The sequence below is a fragment of the Monodelphis domestica genome, chromosome 6 (assembly GCF_027887165.1).
Source record: "Monodelphis domestica isolate mMonDom1 chromosome 6, mMonDom1.pri, whole genome shotgun sequence".
Taxonomy (NCBI): Eukaryota; Metazoa; Chordata; class Mammalia; order Didelphimorphia; family Didelphidae; genus Monodelphis; species Monodelphis domestica.
Window position 1 is genome coordinate 33,355,936 of NC_077232.1, and position 21,670 is coordinate 33,377,605.

Here is a 21,670-nt window from a genome sequence, read left to right on the forward strand (position 1 = left end):
AAAGGAATAATAAAGTGGAGGAATTCCATGGAGATTGGAATAACCTCCAGGATGTGATGCAGAGCGAAAGGAGCAGAATCAGGAAAACATTGTACACAGAGACTGATACATTGTGGTACAATCGAAGGTAATGGACTTCTCCATTAGTGGCAATGCAATGTCCTTGAACAATCTGCAGGGATCTAAAAAACACTATCCACAAGCAGAAGATAAACTGTGGGAGTGAAAACACTGATGAAAAGCAACTGCTTGACTACAGGGGTGGAGGGGATATGACTGAGGAGAGACTCTAAATGAACACTCTAATGCAAATACCAACAACATGGAAATGGGTTTGAATCAAGAACACATGTGATACCCAGTGGCATTGCATGTGGGCTATGGGAGAGGTGGTGAGAGGGGGGGAAGGGAAGAAAAAATAATGATCTTTGTTTCCAATGAATAATGGTTTGGAAATGACCAAATAAAAATTTGGTCTTTTTTTAAAGTATACTGTTTGTCATTTCTTATAGCACAATAATATTCTGTCCTTATCATATGCCACAATTTGTTCAGCCTTTCTTCAATTGATAACCATATTGATTTTTAATTCTTTGACACCACAAAAAGAAGAGTTATAAATATTTTTTACATATAGTTCCTTTGTCTTTTTCTTAGATCTCTTTAGTGGTTGATCACTTTGTTGATCTCTACAAGTAGTTTTGCTGGTCAAAGGATATCCCCATTTTGGTCTTATAAGACTACTCTTACAAAAATGAATAATATAGAAAAAGATTTTGAGTGATAATACACTTATAACCCATTTGGATTGCCTGTCAACTCCATAAAAGTGAAGGGAAGTGTGGAAATGAAACAAAAATGAGTTCTGGACTTTCTGCCACTGTGTTGGAACAAGCAACAGAGAAAGAAGAAATTGACAAGAATGACAGTTGGTGGGGGAAGGGGCAACTGGGAGTGGCAGTTGGTCTTGAGACTAGAGGACTTCCTTCCTGAAGGGGGAAGTGGGAGGAGTTTGGTTTTCCTTTTTCTGGATAGGAGTGCCTCTATTTTCTTCAGCCAGAAGAGACAGGTCCAACCAGCTCTGAAAGTCAGAACTTTTCTTGTTGCTTGCTGTCTAAGCTGCTTGCTAAGATTTTGAAATTAAGAAAACTAGCACAGATATAGTGTAGATAGGAATAAGAGAAACCCTCCACCAGCTGGTGAGACCTGGCCTTAGCTCCAAAGCTGAGAAAAACTCCAACCTTATTTAGGGAAATCCCTCTTCCCTCTTCCCTGATGCCTCTCCAATATGAACTGGCTATTAAAATTTATTTTATTTGAATATTGCAGTCAGATAAGTGGACTATCTTTCCTGGGGCATAGAGGGAGCTGAACCTCAGTTCAGGCAGTCAACTACAAACAGTCCTTATTGGACCCCTGCTGGGAGACCAAAGTCTGGGGAAAGGCTTTTCCCTCAGGAGGGTTCATGTTTACCTGCTCTGGGGCCTCTTTCACATCAATCCATAGAGAAGACATTCCCGCAGTCTATCATAAGTGGCTCATTCCTCAGACACCCCATTTTGGTCAAAAATACTCTCTCTCTCCTTTTGCCTCACTGGCAGCCATATTCCCTCTCTCCCTTCAACTCCTCAATTCCCTGCTACAAACCTTCTATATCTCCTCTTCTTCATATCCACTCATCTTTCCCTATAAATATTACAGAAGAAGGGAGGGAGACAACATGAATGATGAAACTTTGGAAAACTTATGTGTAAATTTGTCACTGGAATAAAATAAAGGGGAAAAAACGGGCACAGTTCCAAATTATTCTCCAGAATAGATGGATTAGTTTACAGCTCTACAAATAGTGTATTAGTGTCCCAATTTTTCAATATCTCCTCTAACGTCTCATTTTCCTCTTCTGTCATGTTAGCTAATCTTATAGGTGTAACTTAGTACCTTAGTTGTTTTAATTTTATTTTTTCTAATTGATAGCGATTTAGAGCACTTACTTTTTTTGTTTTAATATCTTAAATGTTTACAAATTAAAAAAAAACAATGGTTTGCACATATAAAGAAAAAGAATATATTATATTAATGAAATCATAAATCTCCTATTTGTTTAACAACTTTTCTTTATAACTACAGAATAGATCCCAGAGTCTTGTTTGCTTCCCATCTTCTCTGAATCATATGGGATAACATCAAGGAGGTCAACATGTTCATATAAATTATGTTTTTCATGTTTTATCTTTCTATTCATTTTCTAGAGACAGTATTCTCAGTTTATTCTTCTAGTATTAGTACTGTGGCATTGTATAATGTTCTCCTGGTTCTACTCTTTTAACTGTTAATTATCCTGTATAATTCTTTCCAAATTTTATTAAAAATTAGCTCGCTCATTATTTCTTATGGCATACTCGTAATCTACCACAGTCATATACCACAGTTTGTTCAGCTATTCCCCAAGTGATGGACATCCACTCAGTATCCAATTCTTTGCCAGCATAAAGAGAGCTGCTAAAAATATTTTGGGACATGTGGATTCTTATCCTTTTTTTTTTCCTAATCTGCTTGGGAAACAGACCCAGCTCAGTGTAAAGGTACACACAGTTTTATACGTCTATGGGTGTAATTCCAAATTGATCTATAAACTGCTTGGATTGGTTCACAGCTCCCCTAACAGTGCATTATTATCCCCATTTTTCCACATTCCTTCCAACATTTGTCACTTTGACCTTTTGCCATTTTAGCCAGTCTGTTGGATGGGAAGTGATATTTCAGAGTTTTGGTTTGCATTTCTCTATTCAGAAGTGGTTCACAGCATTTTTTCACAAAACTATATATGGTTTTGATTTCTTCATCTGAAAATTGTCTGTTTATATCTTTTGCCCATTCATCAATTGGGGGATGTCTCTTATTCTCATAAATTTGACAAAGTTTACTATATATTTTAGCTATGAAAACTCTATTTGATAGGCTGTCTATAACCCCCCTCTCCAAATTTCATGCTTTCCTCCTCATCTTGACACTGTTTATTTTGTTTGTATAAAACTTTTCAATTTAATGTATTCAAAATTATCCATTTTGCATTTTTCAGTGCACTCCATCTCTTGTTGTCTCATAAATTCCTTTCCTCTTCATAAATCTGATAAATAGCATGTTTCCTATTCTTCTAATTTACTTATAGTATCTGCTTTTATATCAAGCTCATGTATCCATTCTGATCTTAGCTTAGTTAATGTTATAAGATTTTGAACTATACTTAGTTTCTGCCAAACTAATTTCCAGTTATTCCAGAAAGTTTTTCCCAACAGTGTTTTGATAGATCTATGGTTCTGTCAAATTCCAGTTCACTATAATCTTTTACTGCTTTGCACTGTATGTCTGTTCTGTTCCACTGGTCTACCTTTTTTATTTCTTAGCTAGTACCAGGTAGTTTGATAATTACTGTTGTAAAATTCAATTTAAAATATGCTATTGCTAGACCTTCTTCCCTTACATTGATTTTTCATTAATTCCTTTGATATTCTTGATCTTTCAGTCTTCCAAATGAATTTTATCATTATTTTTTTAACTCAATAAAATAATTTGTTGGTAATTTAATTGGGATGATATTGAACAAGTAGACAAGTAGAACACTTTTTTATGTGATTATATATTATTTTTATTTTCTCCATCTAAAAACTGCCTATTCATCCTTCAATTATTTAACAAATGGGAAATGACTTGTATTCTTAAACATTTAACTCATATTTATATTTATTTTTCATATATTTATATATTTGAGAAATGAGGTCTTTATCAGAGAAACTTGCTAAAAATACTTTCCCCTCCTCTTCCCTACTTTCTTTCTACTGTTGGCAGCATTGTTTTTTGAGTGACTCCTATCTAATTTAATGCAATTAAAACTATTCACTTTCCATTCCACAATTCTTTCCAACTCTTCATCATACAGCTAATAAAATTGTCTGAGGCAGGATTTGAATTCAGGCTTTTTTGGTTCTAAATCCAGTGCAGGTGTTCTATGGGATTGATGAACAAATATTTAGCTTTCTTCTTAGTCTTAACACTGTTAAAACAACTAATGTGATTCAGACCTCTAGGACAGTCAGATGTTTTTTAACCTTTTATGTGTATTTTTGGGTAGCAGTCATATCATCTGATCCACAAACTATTAAATGAATTCCCTTTTCTTTGACGGATAAGATAACTATATCTTGAATTTAGGATACCTCTGTGAAAGTTGGAAATGTCCATTATCAGTACGTTCATTGATTGGTGAGAAGGAATTCAAGTCAATTCAATAAATATCGATTAAGCCCATAAATGTATCAGACACTATGATAAATGTGGGGCTTACAAATAAGAAAAAAAAAGTCCCTGTCCTCAAGAATCTTCTGATCTCATGGGGAAAGTCAGTTTATCTAAAGGAGAGCTGAAAAGTAGGGTATCAGGAGACAGAACATCTGGAGTTCAGACTAAACAGATCTATCAATGGAACATGGGAAGTAAACAAGGAAACAAAGACAGAGAAAGACAGGAATTTATGTGCTTATTATGTCCATAATTTCTTCCTGTTTTTTTTCATTGACAATCATCAGAAATCAGTTCTGGTCATTAAAATCCTTTAGAAGAATTAATTTTTGTCCCCCTTCACAAAGTCTGTCCCATGAGAGCTACCCCAGTCTAGCAAATTACCCCCTATTTGTCCATTTTACAATGCAATGAAATCTCCTTAAGTGAAACCTTCCCCTATTTCCATCCTACACTCCATGACTGTAATGAACTTTTAATTCCTCAGGCTTCTAAGCTAAGCAGTATTTTCCACCCCTCCAATGAACTTTGGTAAAATTTTGCAGTATAACTGCTTGTGTATATTTGTTACTTCTCTATAGATTATGAGCATAATGAGGGTAAAAACTTATTTTAAATAAAGAATATCCCCAAAGTTTTAACAGTTTTAAGTTGTTCAGGTGTAAAACATTTAAACTTTTAAAGCTTAAAAATTGCATAAAGAATTTTGGGACATCCTGTACATCTCTATGCTTAGAACAGAGCGTTATGGATATCGACTTTAAAATACATTTGGATTAAACTTGTGTTATAACTGGACCAAAGAGACTCTCAGGGAGAAAACTTCCTCTACTGATTTTCTTTGACACCTGCACTGATTTATACAGAAAGACTGAAAGTTTTCAGTGACTTGCCTGGTATTTCACAGTGAATATGTGCCAGATTCAGTCAGAAATTTGAATCTAGACCTACTTGGCTTTGAAATTATCTCTGTATCCATTTTAATATGCTGCCTTGCTATTTTAATTAATAATAACAACTATAATAATAATTTCTAACCCCTACTATACACTGGGCATAGGGCTAAGAACTTTGTTTTTCAAAAACTATTTCATTTGATTCTCACAACTCTGGGAGGTACATGTTATTATTATTTTTATTTTAAAGATGAGGAAACTGAGGCAAATAAGAGGTGAAGTATTTTGCCTAACATCCTACAGCTAATAAACATCTGAGTTGGGATTTGAACTCATCTTCCTGACTTCGTGTCCAGTACTCTGGTGACATGAATTAATATGCAAATGATGTGGCAGGTTTTACATTGCACACAGACAAGATCAGAATAGGAATAAGAATTTTTAGTTAAATAATATTTATAAATAATAAAACATTTGCAAAAAGTACTATTCACATCAGTGCCTGCTACATAGTAGATTCTATATAAATGCTTATTTTCTTCTGTGAGAATTAAAATTAATATACAATAACTCAAATATTATATTTTATAAGATTTATTAATAATAACTAAAATTAAAAAGCTATAATAAACTCAGCTGTGGTTGCAATAGAAGAGACCTAGAGGGAGGAATCATAGAAACTTAAAAACAATAACATAACAATTCAAAGATGAGGACACAGGGAAAAGGATGCTGGGAGATACTAAAGGAATTTAGGAAAAGTAGTTCTGGGGTAAAAGATTTTCTAATGAATACACTTCCCCCCCCTCAAATTTCTTCTTTCTAGGTTTCCTTTCATTATTTAAAGGCATTCAGGCCAAGAAGATGAGGAATAAAGGACAGATATCTCAATTTGCCAAGTTTTGTTTTTTTTCCAATCATTTGCCTGATTCTCCCCTGGAACAAAGAAAGGGTGATCCCACTGCCACTATCTCAGCTGTTCTTCCAGTAAGGAATAAAACTATTGTAGTTTTCCAAGGAAACTAAGGGGTTTTCAATCTCAGTCATTATTCATGAGTCCCAGGAATACCCCAGCAGTCAAATATAAGTTCCCATTTTTGTTTTCTACCAAGAATGCTTTAATGTGGGTTAACATTTAATGCAGTCACAGGATTTAAATTTGAGAAAATTATCTGCATCACTTGATCATGGTGGGGTGAGGCTATATTGCCATGAACTCCTTTATAAGCTTACAAAACTTCTCCATTTTGGGATGGTGAGTGAAGAATTACCACCCATTTCCTTTAAAATTATTTTCAGGAATGATTGGGCCAATTCAAAGCCCCAGCATTGTTTCATAAATTATCTTATATTCCCATAGACTAACATCTTTCATTTTTAATATTTTGCCATCTTTGACAATTTGAGAATTAGGTGGTGAAATCTTGGACTTAGGGTTTTTGCTTCTCATATTAGTGGTTTGGAGCTCTTTCACATAATCATCAATAGCATACATTTTGTCTTTTGGAAATTGATCATATCCTTTGACTATTTGATAACTATTCCTCTGTAAAGCAGAAAACAGCAGAGCTAAATGGGGCAGGATTAGAGAATTAAATTGTAGCCATGAATTGTGATTGGTGCCATTATCTTATCAAGAGTGTTCAATTGCTTCTATGAATCAGCTGATATTAACTACTTTCTAACAATTATGTGAAAGTATAGGTAAACACCAAGTAAATGAAAGTATTTTAATGAAAGTTAAAATTATTCTGAAGAAGTTGGATGATTATTTGAGTAGGTAAATATGCTAATGGATAGTACAATGGAGGAAAAGTGGCCAATAATGCTTAAAATAAGGAAACTCTCCTATTTCCTGGTAAGTTATACTCACTGAAACTACCATTTTATAGGTCATGAACACCATATTCATCTAATAGTGTCTGCATATCAGTAGATAAGACCAACACCCCTTAAACTAAATTGATTATGTGTTCATTGGGATTTTTGTACATATATCACTACTAAGTTATTGTCCTAGGATCAGATAATTAAATACTTCAGATAAAGAATCAAGTAATTGAAGTACATGAATGATAATAAGAATCTGATTTTAAATGGTATGTTTTAGAAGGAGAATTGTGTAGAAGAGGAAATGATGAGCTTAAAACTTATCTCTGAAAACTCACTAGTTATATAAATCACTTAAACTTTCAGTGATTCAATTGGCTGCTTAGGAAATACTCATTTAGTATTAAATGGGTTATGATTTTTATTGGTGGAATTGATTCTTTTATTCAGTTCATTGGTTCACAGATTTATATCTGGGAGGCACCAGTGAGGTCAGATAGTCCAAGTCTCTCATCTAATAGATGAGACAACTGAAGCTCAGCAAGATTTGATAAAATGCCCAGAGTCATATAGCTAGTAATTCAGAGGTGACTTTTGAATACAGATCTTCCTGATTCCAATTTCAGCTTTTTATTACATAATATAGTCTCTGGAACATACTTTATAGATTCTGTTTATGATTCTTCTTCTTGTTACTTTTGCTGTTTGTGGCATATGTGGACTTGAATATTAGTTTCCCAAACTGAAAAAGGCATGCATCTCTCAAATATCTTTTCATCCTCTGTAGATCCCTACAAAGTAGTTGCTTTAGGTAACACTGTCTTCATTTTAGAGAAGAGGAAACTAAAGCTCAGAGAATGTAATTTACCTTGGGTAACATAGTGTTGGATGAAGGATCAAAAACACTTTTTAAATTCACATTGAATACTCTTCCCACTATGACATCCTGCCCATTAAGACAGAAATAGTGGTGCTTAGAAAAGAAGAGCAAATAGGGAAATAGGTCTTGATCAATGATACAGTAAAACCCAGTGGAATTGTGTGTTGGCTATGGGATGGGGGAGGACGGGAGGGAAAGAACATGAATCATGTCACCATGGAAAAAGATTCTAAATTAATTAAATCATTAAAATTTTTCAATTAAAATTAAAAAAAATAAAGCAGAGATAAAGATACAAAAAAAAAGAAGAAGAGCAGAATGATCAAGTCAATGAAGAACTCTGTAGTAGATACCAAAGATAAAACCTCCAAGGCAACCTGATTAGAAGATCACATAGTTATGGTGACTTTTCTACAAAGAATACCTCTGTGGTCAAGCAGAAATAGTACTTCGTAGGTGCTTATTAAATTATTGTACCTTGATTCTTGACAAAAAAGGAAGAAAGGTAGAATAAATATTTGCTTTCATAAATATGCATGTTGTGTCCTATGTTAGAATATAAACTCCTTGAGCTTCTGAAATGGTTTCCTTTTATATTCAAAGAAACTTGCACAGTGCTTGACACCTAATGGTACTTGATAATAATTGATTCAGATTACTACCAGACTTCAAGTCAGGAGTCTAGGATTTTAATTCTGGTTTAGATAACTGCTTATAAAGTGATAGGGGAAATTAATATTGAATTAGAATAATTTTTATATTAAGTCAGTCTTAAATATCCTATCCTGTTGGACTATTGTGACCCAGTCACAAGCCTGGGAGGAAAGAGTGTGTTGGCATCCTTCCTTATATGAATGAAGACATGCATCTTCCTCTGATGAAGCAATGAAGGAGGAATCAGGGTTTCTGAGTCCACCTCCTCTATGGCAATAAGGGATGTCATTGGAGGTCCAGAAAGGGAATTGAGTGTTTACATCAGAAAAAAAATATATGACAAGAACCAGAGGAGCTCTTGCATTTTTGTTCCATTTTTTGCCCCCTTCTTTTGCCCTGCTCACACTCTGGGGTGCTTGTTCTGATTTCAGAGGGAGTCAAATGGCCAGTTCAGATTATCTTGAGAAGCCAATTAATAAAGTAATTTAAAATTAAATAGTGCCACTCAAGAACTTGTCATTACAGTAAACCCTTATTGACATATCCTTTCGCTTCTCTGTATCTCAGTTTTCTCATCTGTAAACAGAAACAATCATACTAACTATGTTGGAGGATTGTTGAGAAGAATGAGCTCTGTAAATATGAAAGCATGGTTTTAAGATGGGAGATATTATTATTGGGAATAAAATGAAGGATTGGGAAAAATTAAAGAAAAAATAAGGCAAGGAAAAGTTTTATCAACTTCAAAGTTAAAAGAAAAAGACTCCCTACTCTGTATTATCTCTGTGTATAGCCCCAAATGGACAAGAAGCTACTCAGAGAATTGAAGACATTTCATAATGTAAGGGACAGGCTATAAAAAGCTATATTCCATGAGAGAGGCTAAAGAAATAATAATAGTTAGTTATCCTCATGTAATGGGCACAAAGCTTGCAGCTATAGATCAGCAGGAGGAATTTAACCATCAGATTCTGATGTTGACATAGTAGATGTAACAGGAGGATGGAGACTGTATCAGTGACAACTAATTGGATCAGCAAATCATGAGGAGGCATCTGGAGGCATCAAAGTCCAGAGGTAGATCTCAAGTATTTGTAACATTACATGTGGGTAACTGGAATAATGAAGATTTGCCCTTGATGGTTCTAAGAGGAGCAGAACCAGGGGATCCAATTTCAGTGAAGGCTTCCCAATTGCCATATGGAAATCAATGTTTTGGAAACTTAGCAGGGAAATGAGAGTCAGCATTAACAAAAAGCAACCAATGGATCCCTTCTTAGTCAGGGACTAAATTAAATTTCCAAATGGTGCTTAAAGGCCAGAATGCAAAATGCAAGAATTGCAGCTGTTTCTTCCAGTCAGTCTGGAGATGAACCTTGCAAAAAAAAATTGGATACTCAGTAAACATCGTCCAGCCAGATCCTTTATAATTAAGTAGCAGGACAATAAGGAATTGGAATAAATCTCTCATCAGGTAATTTATTTCAATAGAAAAACTTTGAATCAGTAAACCTAGGTTTGACATTTTCTCACCATTACAATATGGTTTGGTGGAAATGACACTAGATTTGTAATTGAGAACCTGGATGTGTTCTGATGTACCACTCCTTGTCTTTCAGACTTTGATCAAATTGAGTAAAGTTTTGGGCCTGGAAAGCAGAAAAGCTTGAGGTTGTCTGATCTCAGAAAGTTACCCGCATGACTTTAGATAAATCACTTAATCTCTGTCTCAGTTTCTTCAACTGTAAAACAGAGATAACAATAATAACTTCCTCATTGGATTGTTTTGAAAATCAAATGAGAAAATATTTATAGAGAGTTTAGCACAATGTTTGACACATAGTAGGTACTTAATAAATGTTTGTTCTTTTCCCTTACTGTAACTTTCTCATTTCATCCTTATTTTCCTCAGTTATAAATTGAGAGTTGGATTACATAGTCTGTGAAATCTATTTGAATATATATACTGTAAATGTTAAAATTAAATCTCAATAATAAAAATATTATATTTTAAGAGATTTATTAATGAACATTAGAAATAAAGGAATAAAGAAGGTATAAAACAAAGACCACGTGCCCATGACTGATCAGCCAGTTCAAACACCAGCCTTACCACCACCAAGCTCAGGACAGCAAGTAAAGAGGTGGGATCCTTCACATTCTTGCCTAATATCCCCTGTCTACAGGAAATATGTAAGGACAGGAAGTCACTGGGCTCCTGGGAATTGTAGTTCTTTTTTTAGGTTAACAGATTTTTCAATTATACAATAATTTTTCAATTATACAATACATATATTATATATATATATAATAATACATATGTTATACATAGTTACTTATGCTTGCTAAAACCATTGGCATATCATATGCTTTCTAGAACCATTGGCTTATCACTTTTCTCTCAATTTTCTTATCTTTAAACTGGGGATAATAATACTTGAAATTCCTAAGCCATGGGATTCTCATGAGGAAAGTACTTCAAAATCTTAAAACATGGACCATCAGTTTCTTTGCATTTTTCCTTGATCCTTCATTTTTTTCTCATTGTGATAATAGGGCATATTTTATGGCATATTTAGGTTTCTAAAGGTCTTTATGTCAATCAATATCATTATTATTAAAGAGAAAAGATGGGGAAATTGAAATCATTCTCTTCTTTGTCATCAGATACATCAAAACCACAAAAATTAGAATTATCTATATAATTTTTTGTTTATAAATATGATTTTATTGGCTGAGGAACCCCCAAATGTGCAGATTCCCTCAATGTTGACCAGTATCTAAGTCCTAATTTATTGCCCTAAGGAGATGGTTAGGGATAATGAGAAGTTAAGTGATTTGCTCATGATTACATAATTATAATGTGTCAGAGGCAAAAATTGAACAGTTACTGTTGATTCTATATCCAGTCCATTGTCCATTCTGGGTAGTTATCAATCAGTAATGATAATAAGAAATCAGAATAACTAACAAATCCAACACATGCTAATATAATATATCAAGAGAAGATTAGGGTTGTTATTAGCTATTTACTAATGAAATAGGACTATTAAGAGTGAGTAGCCCTTCTCAGATTAATGATACTTATCCCAGGGAAAGCATTATTGTCACCATCATATTTAAAGATATTTAAAACTAGTTTTAATAAGGCCATGTGCTAACAGGCTAACAAAGACTAAAAAATATCATGGATTCCAATTTATGTAAAATTTTGCTTGGTGAAAAAATATAGAAAAATCATGAAATCACAAATATGTTTATGGTTTTATTTTTTTCAGACTTGTAACTATTATTTTACTATTAATTCTCAGCCATGGGTGATTGGTGTTAAGTGTCTTGCCTTGGAACACACAGTCAGTAGGTATCTGAGGCCAGACCAAGGGTTTTGATAAAATAATAATAATAATAATAATAATAATAATAAGGATCATTTCAAATGAAATGTCTAGGCTTTGCAACTAGTTGTGGATTCCAAAAAAATGAAAAATAGCCATAAAGTAAACCAAGGAAGTCATGAACAAGTTGATGGGGAAGTTTTTAAACAGAGGTAATATGATTCCATTCAATATTCAATTCAATAAACATTTATTAAGCACTTACTAAGTGGGAGGCAGTGCCCTAAGTGCTGATAATACCAATAATAAAAGGAAAGACAGTTAATGCCTTCAAGGTGTTTATAATCTTTTTATATATAACCTAATATAGAGAAAGTGGAAAAGCTGGGGAGGAGGAGGACACCAGTGGTACCCAATGTGGGAAGGATCTTGTTCTTTAGGATTCAGAACAAATATAGCTGTTGGGAAAATGGACTAAGTTGCAAAACCCAGGACCAGACCTCTATAAAGGAAGGCTTTGGGTGGAATTTAGTTCTCAAAAGTTTGATTCAATTAAACTTAAGTGAAGAAGCATTTGTTATAAGCTTACTATATGCAAGGAGCAGAGCTAGATGCTGTGGATATAAAGACAAAATGAAAACAAGTTCTTGCTCATAAGTTGCTTATAATGTATGGGAGGAGGACAGATAGTAACATGAATTAACTTTTGACAAAGACTTTCTCTGTTGTCATTGTATATCCCTTATTTGGAAGAGTGCCTGCTCTTTATTGGACCCAATAAAATTCTTTTTTTTTTTTTGTTTTTTTTTAATATATTTTATTTGATCATTTCCAAGCATTATTCGTTAAAGACATAGATCATTTTCATTTCCTCCCCCCCACCCCCCATAGCCGACGCGTAAGTCCACTGGGCATTAGATGTTTTCTTGATTTGAACCCATTGCTTTGTTGATAGTATTTGCATTAGAGTGTTCATTTAAAGTCTATCCTCTTTCATGTCCCTTCAACCTCTGTATTCAGGCAGTTGCTTTTTCTCGGTGTTTCCACTCCCATAGTTTATCCTTTGCTTATGAATGGTGTTTTTTTTTTCTCCTGGATCCCTGAAAGTTGTTCAGGGACATTACACCGCCCCTAATGGAGAAGTCCATTACGTTCGATTATACCACAGTGTATTAGTCTCTGTGTACAATGTTCTCCTGGTTCTGCTCCTCTCGCTCTGCATCACTTCCTGGAGGTTGTTCCAGTCTCCATGGAACTTCTCCACTTTATTATTCCTTTGAGCACAATAGTATTCCATCACCAACATATACCACAGTTTGTTCAGCCATTCCCCAATTGATGGGCATCCCCTCGTTTTCCAGTTTTGGGCCACCACAAAGAGCGCAGCTATGAATATTTTTGTACAAGTCTTTGTGTCCATTATCTCTTTGGGGTACAGACCCAGCAGTGCTATGGCTGGGTCAAAGGGTAGATATTCTTTTGTCGCCCTTTGGGCATAGTTCCAAATTGCCCTCCAGAATGGTTGGATCAGTTCACAACTCCACCAGCAATGAATTAATGTCCCTACTTTGCCACATCCCCTCCAGCATTCATTACTTTCCTTTGCTGTTATGTTAGCCAACCTGCTAGGTGTGAGGTGATACCTCAGAGTTGTTTTGATTTGCATCTCTCTGATTATAAGAGATGTAGAACACTTCTTCATGTGCTTGTTAATAGTTTTGATTTCTTTATCTGAGAACTGCCTATCCATTTCCCTTGCCCATTTATCAATTGGAGAATGGCTTGATTTTTTGTACAATTGATTTAGCTCATTATAAATATGAGTAATTAAACCTTTGTCAGAGGTTTCTATGAAGATTTTTTCCCAATTTGTTGTTTCCCTTCTGATTTTAGTTATATTGGTTTTGTTTGTACAAAAGCTTTTTAGTTTGATGTAGTCAAAATTATTTATTTTAGATTTTGTGATTCTTTCTATATCTTGCTTGGTTTTAAAGCCTTTCCCCTCCCAAAGGTCTGACATGTATACTATTCTGTGTTTACCCAATTTACTTATGGTTTCCTTCTTTATGTTTAAGTCACTCACCCATTTTGAATTTATCTTGGTGTAGGGTGTGAGGTGTTGATCTATTCCTAGTCTCTCCCACACTGTCTTCCAATTTTCCCAGCAGTTTTTCCAATAAAATTCTTATTGACTAATACATAATGGTAATATAATTTGAGGAACAAAGGGTGTACTAACAATTGTGTGGGGTGGGTATCAAGAAAGCTTTCCTATAGGATAAAGACAATTATAGATTGTTATAGATTGTTCTACCCACAACAGGGAATCAATGTTTAGAGCTAGAAGTAATCTCATAAGATGTCTAATCTATTTTAAACAAGTAGTTAACCAAGTAGACTAGAAAATTGATTCATAGATAAAGAGATAAGTGAATTGTTCAATGTTATATAAGGAATAAGTGAACTTAGGCAGAAATTTTAGCCCTTTCTCTAACAAACTGAGTCTTCTTCCTTGATAACTGATCCATTTAAAATGCTAAAATGAAAACAAATAACAAATTTGTTAATGTGACATGTTTGTGTTTGGGAGGAAAAGGATATGTTTGTTTGTTTGTTTTTGCCTTTGTATCTTTATTTATTTTTCCAATAACATGTAATGACAAATTTCTACATAAGTTTTCCAAAATTATATGACCTAAATTATGTCCTCTTCCTCCCTTCCCTCCTGTCAGATCTGGCAAATAATTCAATCACGGTTATACATCTATTATTCTATACTGTGCATTCTTGTAACCCACAAACAAAAATTCAATAAACAATTGAAAAATTTTATTCTTTGTCATAAGTCCCTCAGGATTTTCCTGGATCATTGTGTTGCTAATAGTAGCTAAATCTATCACAGTTTATCATTCCACAATATTGCTGTTACTATAGACAGTGTTCTCCTGGTTCTACATATTTCACTCTGCATAGGAAGGTGATATCTTGATAAATGTAAATGTATTATTGCATATTTCTTTTTTTTTTTTTAACCCTTACCTTCCGTCTTGGAGTCAATACTGTGTATTGGCTCCAAGGCAGAAGAGTGGTAAGGGCTAGGCAATGGGGGTCAAGTGACTTGCCCAGGGTCACACAGCTAGGAAGTGGCTGAGGCCAGATTTGAACCTAGGACCTCCTGTCTCTAGGACTGGCTCTTAATCCACTGAGCTACCCAGCTGCCCCCATATTGCATATTTCACATAAATTTAATTATCCAATATAATAAATGAGTACACTCCTCAAATGGAAGATAATCTCTTTTTATTTTTATACTTGTACTGAAATACAAATTAGATATATAAAATATTTATGACAAAACCCTTTAAAATGTTGTAGAGTTTAAGGATTCTGACCCAATATGCAGCCTGTTTTATGGAGGTGGTCACATATCACTTTAATTGCTATTGGATCAGATTCATTTCTTTATTAATTATTATTAATTATTAATTTAATGTTAAATCTTATTAATTATACATATACTATATAAATAAAATAATAATTAATAATATATTTTATATAATATATATAATATATAATAATATAATTGTTATTCTGGACTATGAGCAATCCAGGGTTGCATTCTGATATTTCATAAAAATGTAGTAACAACAATTACAATAATAATTATTGCAGGTGAGTGTATTATAATGGATAGAACACAGTACTTTATATCAAGAAAATATGGGCTCAAATACTGCCTCACACAAGCTAATTTTGTGACCCTGGACAGATTGCTTAAACTTTCTGATTTTCAGTTTCCACATCTCTACAGGGAGTTGGTAGCTAGGCAACACCTTGGATAGAATGATAGCCTGAGAATCAGGAAGTTTTATCTTCCTTAGTTCAAATCTCCCCTCAGTCACTAGTTGTATAACCCTTAGCAAGTCATTTAACCCTGTTTTTCTCAGTTTCCTCATCTGTAGAGCTACAGAAGGAAATGGCAACCCATTCGAGTATCTTTGCCAAGAAAACCTTAGATCACAGAGTTGGACATGACTAAACATGATTGAGCAACAACAGCAAGTTGGCTAGCATGGCCTCAAAGGTCTCATTAAACTTTTCGTCTATGATCTCCTGATAAAATGTAATTTTTTTCTCATTAACTAAGCAATTAGCTTTGAGCCCCCTGTTCCCATTATATGAAAGAAATCAGGATAATCCTTCCTCCTCCTACACCCCTAAAGCATACTTTCTTCTCTTTCTCAAATGTCCTGGTCCCATAGGCTAAAATAAACATCAATGTTACTGGCTTTCCAATTTATTAGTAGTGTAAAGAAAAATACAAGTATGTATTTAAATGCTTTAATAAAGTATCACAGTGAGAAATGATAGAGTCACTGCTAAACATCAGTTACAAATACTGACTTCTTATCTCTGGAAACAGAGTCCCATTATTCAGCTCCCTAAGGATGACAGTTAAAAGTCTCTCAAGAATTATTTTTTGTGTGTTTTCTCCATAGCTAAAAATTAAACACCGTTCCTTTAGGAAATGAAGCTTTCATTCTTTCTCAGACGGTAGGTAGCTTTAGTGTTTTAAAAATGCCTCTTCACAAATCTCAATAAAAAGATTCAAGGCAGTTCCAGAGGATTCATCATGAAAAATACTATCCACCTTCACAGAGAGAACTGATGCAATCTAAAAGCATATCTAAGCATACTATTTTTAACTTTATTTTCTTCTTTGGTATAATATTCTTCTACCACATGACCATTGTAGAAAAGTGTTTTGCATGATCATACAGATATAAACTAGATAATATTTCTTGTCATCTCATGGAGTGGGAATGGGAGAAGGAAGGGGAGAAAGAAAAGGAGATATTTTGGATGACAAATATAAATATTGTTTTTGCATGTAAATGGGAAAAATAAAATGCTAAAAAAATAGAAATGCCACTTCATTAATGCTTTTTACCTATTTCTCTTGCTTTGTCCATTTAACTTTGTCTAAGTGACAGATAAACCATAATTCTTTCAAAATTTTTCATTTTCTTAAAGATAAAGCATTGGTATCCATAGTATGAGTTGGGTGTACACAAAGAATATAAATTATATTGTGAATGCTGAACTAGAAGACTGTCCAATTTTCCCATTCATTCTTTTTCTTTTATAGGTATCCAATTTCTACATTCTCTCTAAAATTCAAAGAATCAGAGTGAAAAGGGAAATTGCAAAGTATCTATATCAAAAAGAGACTGTATCTTCATTCAGAATGATGAACTTGTGATCTCATTTTACTAACATTTATGTATTCCTTTGTATTTGTAGAGATGATTAAGCTACCTGGTTAAAAAAACTCCTATTTTGCCTTAAAGCATACAAACTTAAAATAAAGAGAAGAAAGAGAAAAATGGTCAAAGAAGAATTACATCATCCCTCCTGCTAAATTAGGTAAACAAGAACTTGAAAACCTGGTTGGAGATTGAAGAGTTGATTCTACTTATCTTTCTTACTTCCAAATGTTTTGCTTTCAGTTAAAGTTTTACTCTGGCAAGAAGTCAGAAAACTTAAATGCATTGGTCCATAGGTAATTTAATTAAAATACAACTGTTCATTACATAGTTAAATAATCAGCCTCTTTCTTTGTCTCTGAGGATGTTGGAAACAGGTTGTAAACAATCTTTAAAAAGCTGAAGCATATGTACAGACTTGACTGATCTTCAGTATGTGTTAGAGATTAGAAAGTTCTCATCCATGAAGTGAAAACAATCAGCAATTGGCATCTTTGGGTCATGTCTATATCCCACCCATACCCCCAACAGTCTCATTTGAAAAGTGTTTTTTTCATGTAATTTGGCAGCTTTTTTCAGCTGCTTCTAATCTGTGAGACTCGTAGCAGCTGAGAAAACTAAAGATTACTAAACTTGACAATGATGACAGTAAATTTAATTCTACTTTTGTGAAGAAGGAGAAGAAAAGGAAACAAGGAAATAAAAATTATGGACAGAAAGAAAGAAAAGGAATGAAGGGAAAGAAGATGAAAAGGAAGAATGCAAAATAATCATAAAGGAAGAAAGAAAAGTAGAATGTGGTAGGAAGGAAGGAAGCAAGGAAGCAAAAGATTAGTCTGTCCAATGGAAATTTTACTGTCAATAAAGCTGTAATACCTTTGGTTTGCTATTTTGTGAAGGTCTTTACTTAAGGCTAGTATTCCTGCATTTTGGGGCCACCTAAGGAGTTCTCTTAGGAATTTAATGATATAAAGATATGATCAATTTCTAAACCAAATATAATCCTAAAAGCTTATATTTCTGGGTGGAAGGAAATGTCCTTTCTCTTTCATTCCTCCCTCCCTTTCTTCCTCCCATAAGTTCATTTACAACAGATCTTTGGAGTAAATGCTTAAAAGAACATTATAACTATGATTATTTTTCTCTGGGCCTGAGAATGGGAACTGATAACAGAGGGAGCTCTTTTGCTAGTTTGCCATTAGAGGGGCATCCTTGACCCTTTCATATGTATGTATCGCCATTTCAAAAAGCCTGAATAGCTTTATACTCTCATAAGACTGTTCAGGAGTGAATTCCAGTTGCCTGGGGAGTTGATTGTTAAATTTTCACACTGAGCCCCTAAACCTAAAAAAAAAAAAAAAGCAGCCAGATCAACAAATTAAGGCTCACTTCATTTTGTTGAATGTCTAGACTTAAGAAAATGATGGGAAAAATGCTTATAATACAGATTAAACTTAAAAGTATATCTCATGACTTGGAAAATTCACTGTTCAATATTTACCAGCATACCTCTGTGCTTCTAAATAAATAAGGAAGTTGAGGCTCAGATAGGTAAAAACCCCATCCCTTCATCTCACAACTTTTAATAACATGTGAACCAGAATTTGAATATGATCTGGACTTCAAAAACCACAATGTTCACAGTATCATGAGGTCTAATGGGTCCTCTTGCATTTGAAACATTTCATGTTTAAGTTGTGTTTTGTAATGTTACTTAGTATCCAGAGAATTTTAGAGATTCAAGGGGACCAGAAGGACCATCTATCCCAGTGTCCATCCTTTTCACTGGGGTGGAAACTGACCCAAATCCCATAACTGATCAGTGTTGATGATGGGCTGGTTAACGGTGGTGATCAGATGGTTAGTGGTAGCAATAGTGCTAAAACCCATGCCTTCTGCCTCTTAATCCATGCTCTTTTGAATAGTGAGCATCTCCAAACTAAGATATTGTTTGAAAAAAGCAGGCAATTATGAATTCTAAACTGAAGCTATTAAGCTCTCATAAAATTCAGCAATTAGGCTCGAGTTTGAATTCTGAACGAATCTTGCCGGTAGTAAATTATTGCTTTCTTTCATAATTTTACGTGCTTTTCAGCATCTTAATCACATCCAACTGAATGCACTTGGAAGTTTCTAACACACTTTATTGTTTATATTAATGAAAGTCTTTAAAATCAGATGGCACAATTTGCCCATGCATACCTTTAAAGTAGTTCTGTAATGGTTATTAAATCACAGCTCCAGATAAGCCAAGAATGTGGAATTTAAGCTGAAGTTGATTCACATGCCCTAAAAGATTAAACTCACACAAAATTTTACTAGTAAATATTTTTCCTGATTATGCTCCATGACTAAGAACCTGATTATTCCTGTTGATCTTTCAGTGATTGCTAATCCAGTCTCTTCATGCCCCCTCTCCTTCTTTTGATTTTCCTAATGTAGCAATTCTTCTGGATTCACCACCTCAACCATCATTTGCTCTGCAAGTTTGGGACCTCAGAGGGTCCCAGGAGATGCCTCCATTCAAGATTTCATTATTAACCCTGAAGGACTTTGAATTCCAATATTATCTCTCATAAGTCCCAACTAGTATATATTTCTCTAATACTGATTAACCAGTCGACATAAATTTCCTTTTAAAAAGATATGTTTGCTGAGAAGTTCTAGGACAAACACATTATGTGACAATTCTTAACTTCTGCTTAGCATTTAATCCCCTGTGAATAGTGGACATAAAGTTAAAACTTACAAAATGATCCATTTAGAGAATACATGTGTCCAAGGGGTAACTCGTGATTCCTGACTTTGGAGTTCTTTTCTCCCTTCAAAGAGTATCAAGGAATTTGCTTCAAGGCAAGACATTGGAGATAAATGAGTCTTTCCTTAGATTGCAGGGGTGAGATGTCTTGGTTGATATTCTGACTCTTTCCTGAACTGAACTGGTACCTCTGCCAGCTTTAATGGTCCTGAATTCCTCTTCTATGTGCTAAGGAGATTCCTACTGTATTTTCTAACTGTTCAAAGCTGCCAAGGATGAACCTGGTCACTTTTATATTCTGATATCCTGAGTTTCACATTAACCCAATGACATCCTCTAGATGCTAAGGCATCAAATTTTGAAGATAAGAAAATGGAGTCTCAGAGAAGGGAAATAACTTTTTTATGTTAATGTAGCTAATTTATTGGCAGGACTGGGACTGGATATAGCCCCCTTGATTTTAACTTCCACACCAAAAATGTTTGAGCAGGTGGAACACTAGCAGGAAGTTTACAGGACTAATTTTTAATTCTTTCTTTGATACTTAATATCTGTGTGGCTTTGGAAAACTCATCTAACTTCCCTGGGCCTCAGTTTCTTCACTTGTAAAAATAAGAGGTAGATGGCCTCTGAGATCCATTTTGCTTCTAGATTTATGGTCCTATGATTAAATCGAAGTTGAAGGGTTCTCAGTTTCCTCACCATTGAGCTCTGCCCACTATATGCTATGTGGCATTTCACTAGAGCAGAATATTGTTGCCCTTGTTCTATCCTTCATGTAAGAAATATTTAAGATTCCAGAGAGCTAGAGGTGGAAGAAAACAAAGTGCTCATCTAGTCAAATCCTGTCATTTTGCAGATGAATCCTCTGTTTTAGAAAGGAGAAATTATTTACTTATGATCTGAGCAGCAGTGGGGAAGCTGAGGTTTAAACTAAAATTTGTAAACTCCAGATTCAGGGCTTACTCCACTACATATTTACTTTTGTTAATAAATATAAAGTATTTGCCACACTTTAGATCTCTATGTGAACATATCAGTTCCAATTCAAGGCAAACCATTCAACATCACAGGGATACAAGTTTATGCTCCAATCACTGATGACAAAGAGCCCAAAATTGATCAGTTCTATAAAGACATACAACATTTTTTTTTTAGAAATAACACCCCCAAATGTCACATCCATCATAAGGGATTGGAATGTTTTAGTAGGAAAAAAATAATCAGAACAGGCTCATTTGGCCTTGGAGTACAAAAGGAAACAGGATGGAAACTAAAAGAATTTCACAAAGAAAACTAACTGAACCGAGCAAGTACTCTCTTCCAATATCCTAAACAGTGATTGTACTCATGGAAATCACCATCTGGTCAAAATAAAAATCATTTTGGTCACAGACTTTGTAACCAAAAGTGGAAAAGCTCTATACAGTCAGTTGAAACAAGACAAGGAGCCAACTATGGTTCAGAGTATGAGCTCTGAATTGCAAAATTTAGACTTAATTTGAAGAGAGTAGGAAAACCATTAGACCATATAGGTATTACCTAAATAACATACCTTATGAATATGAAGTAGGAGTGATGAATGGATTTAAGGGATTAGATTTGACAGAATGCCTGAAAAACTAGGGACAGATGTTTAGAATATTGCACCAGAAGGCAGCAACAACCAAAATATTTCCAAAGAAAAAGAAGAGGAAGAAAGCAAAATGATTATTTGATGAAGCCTTACAAAGAGTTGGTGAAAGGAGGAAAGC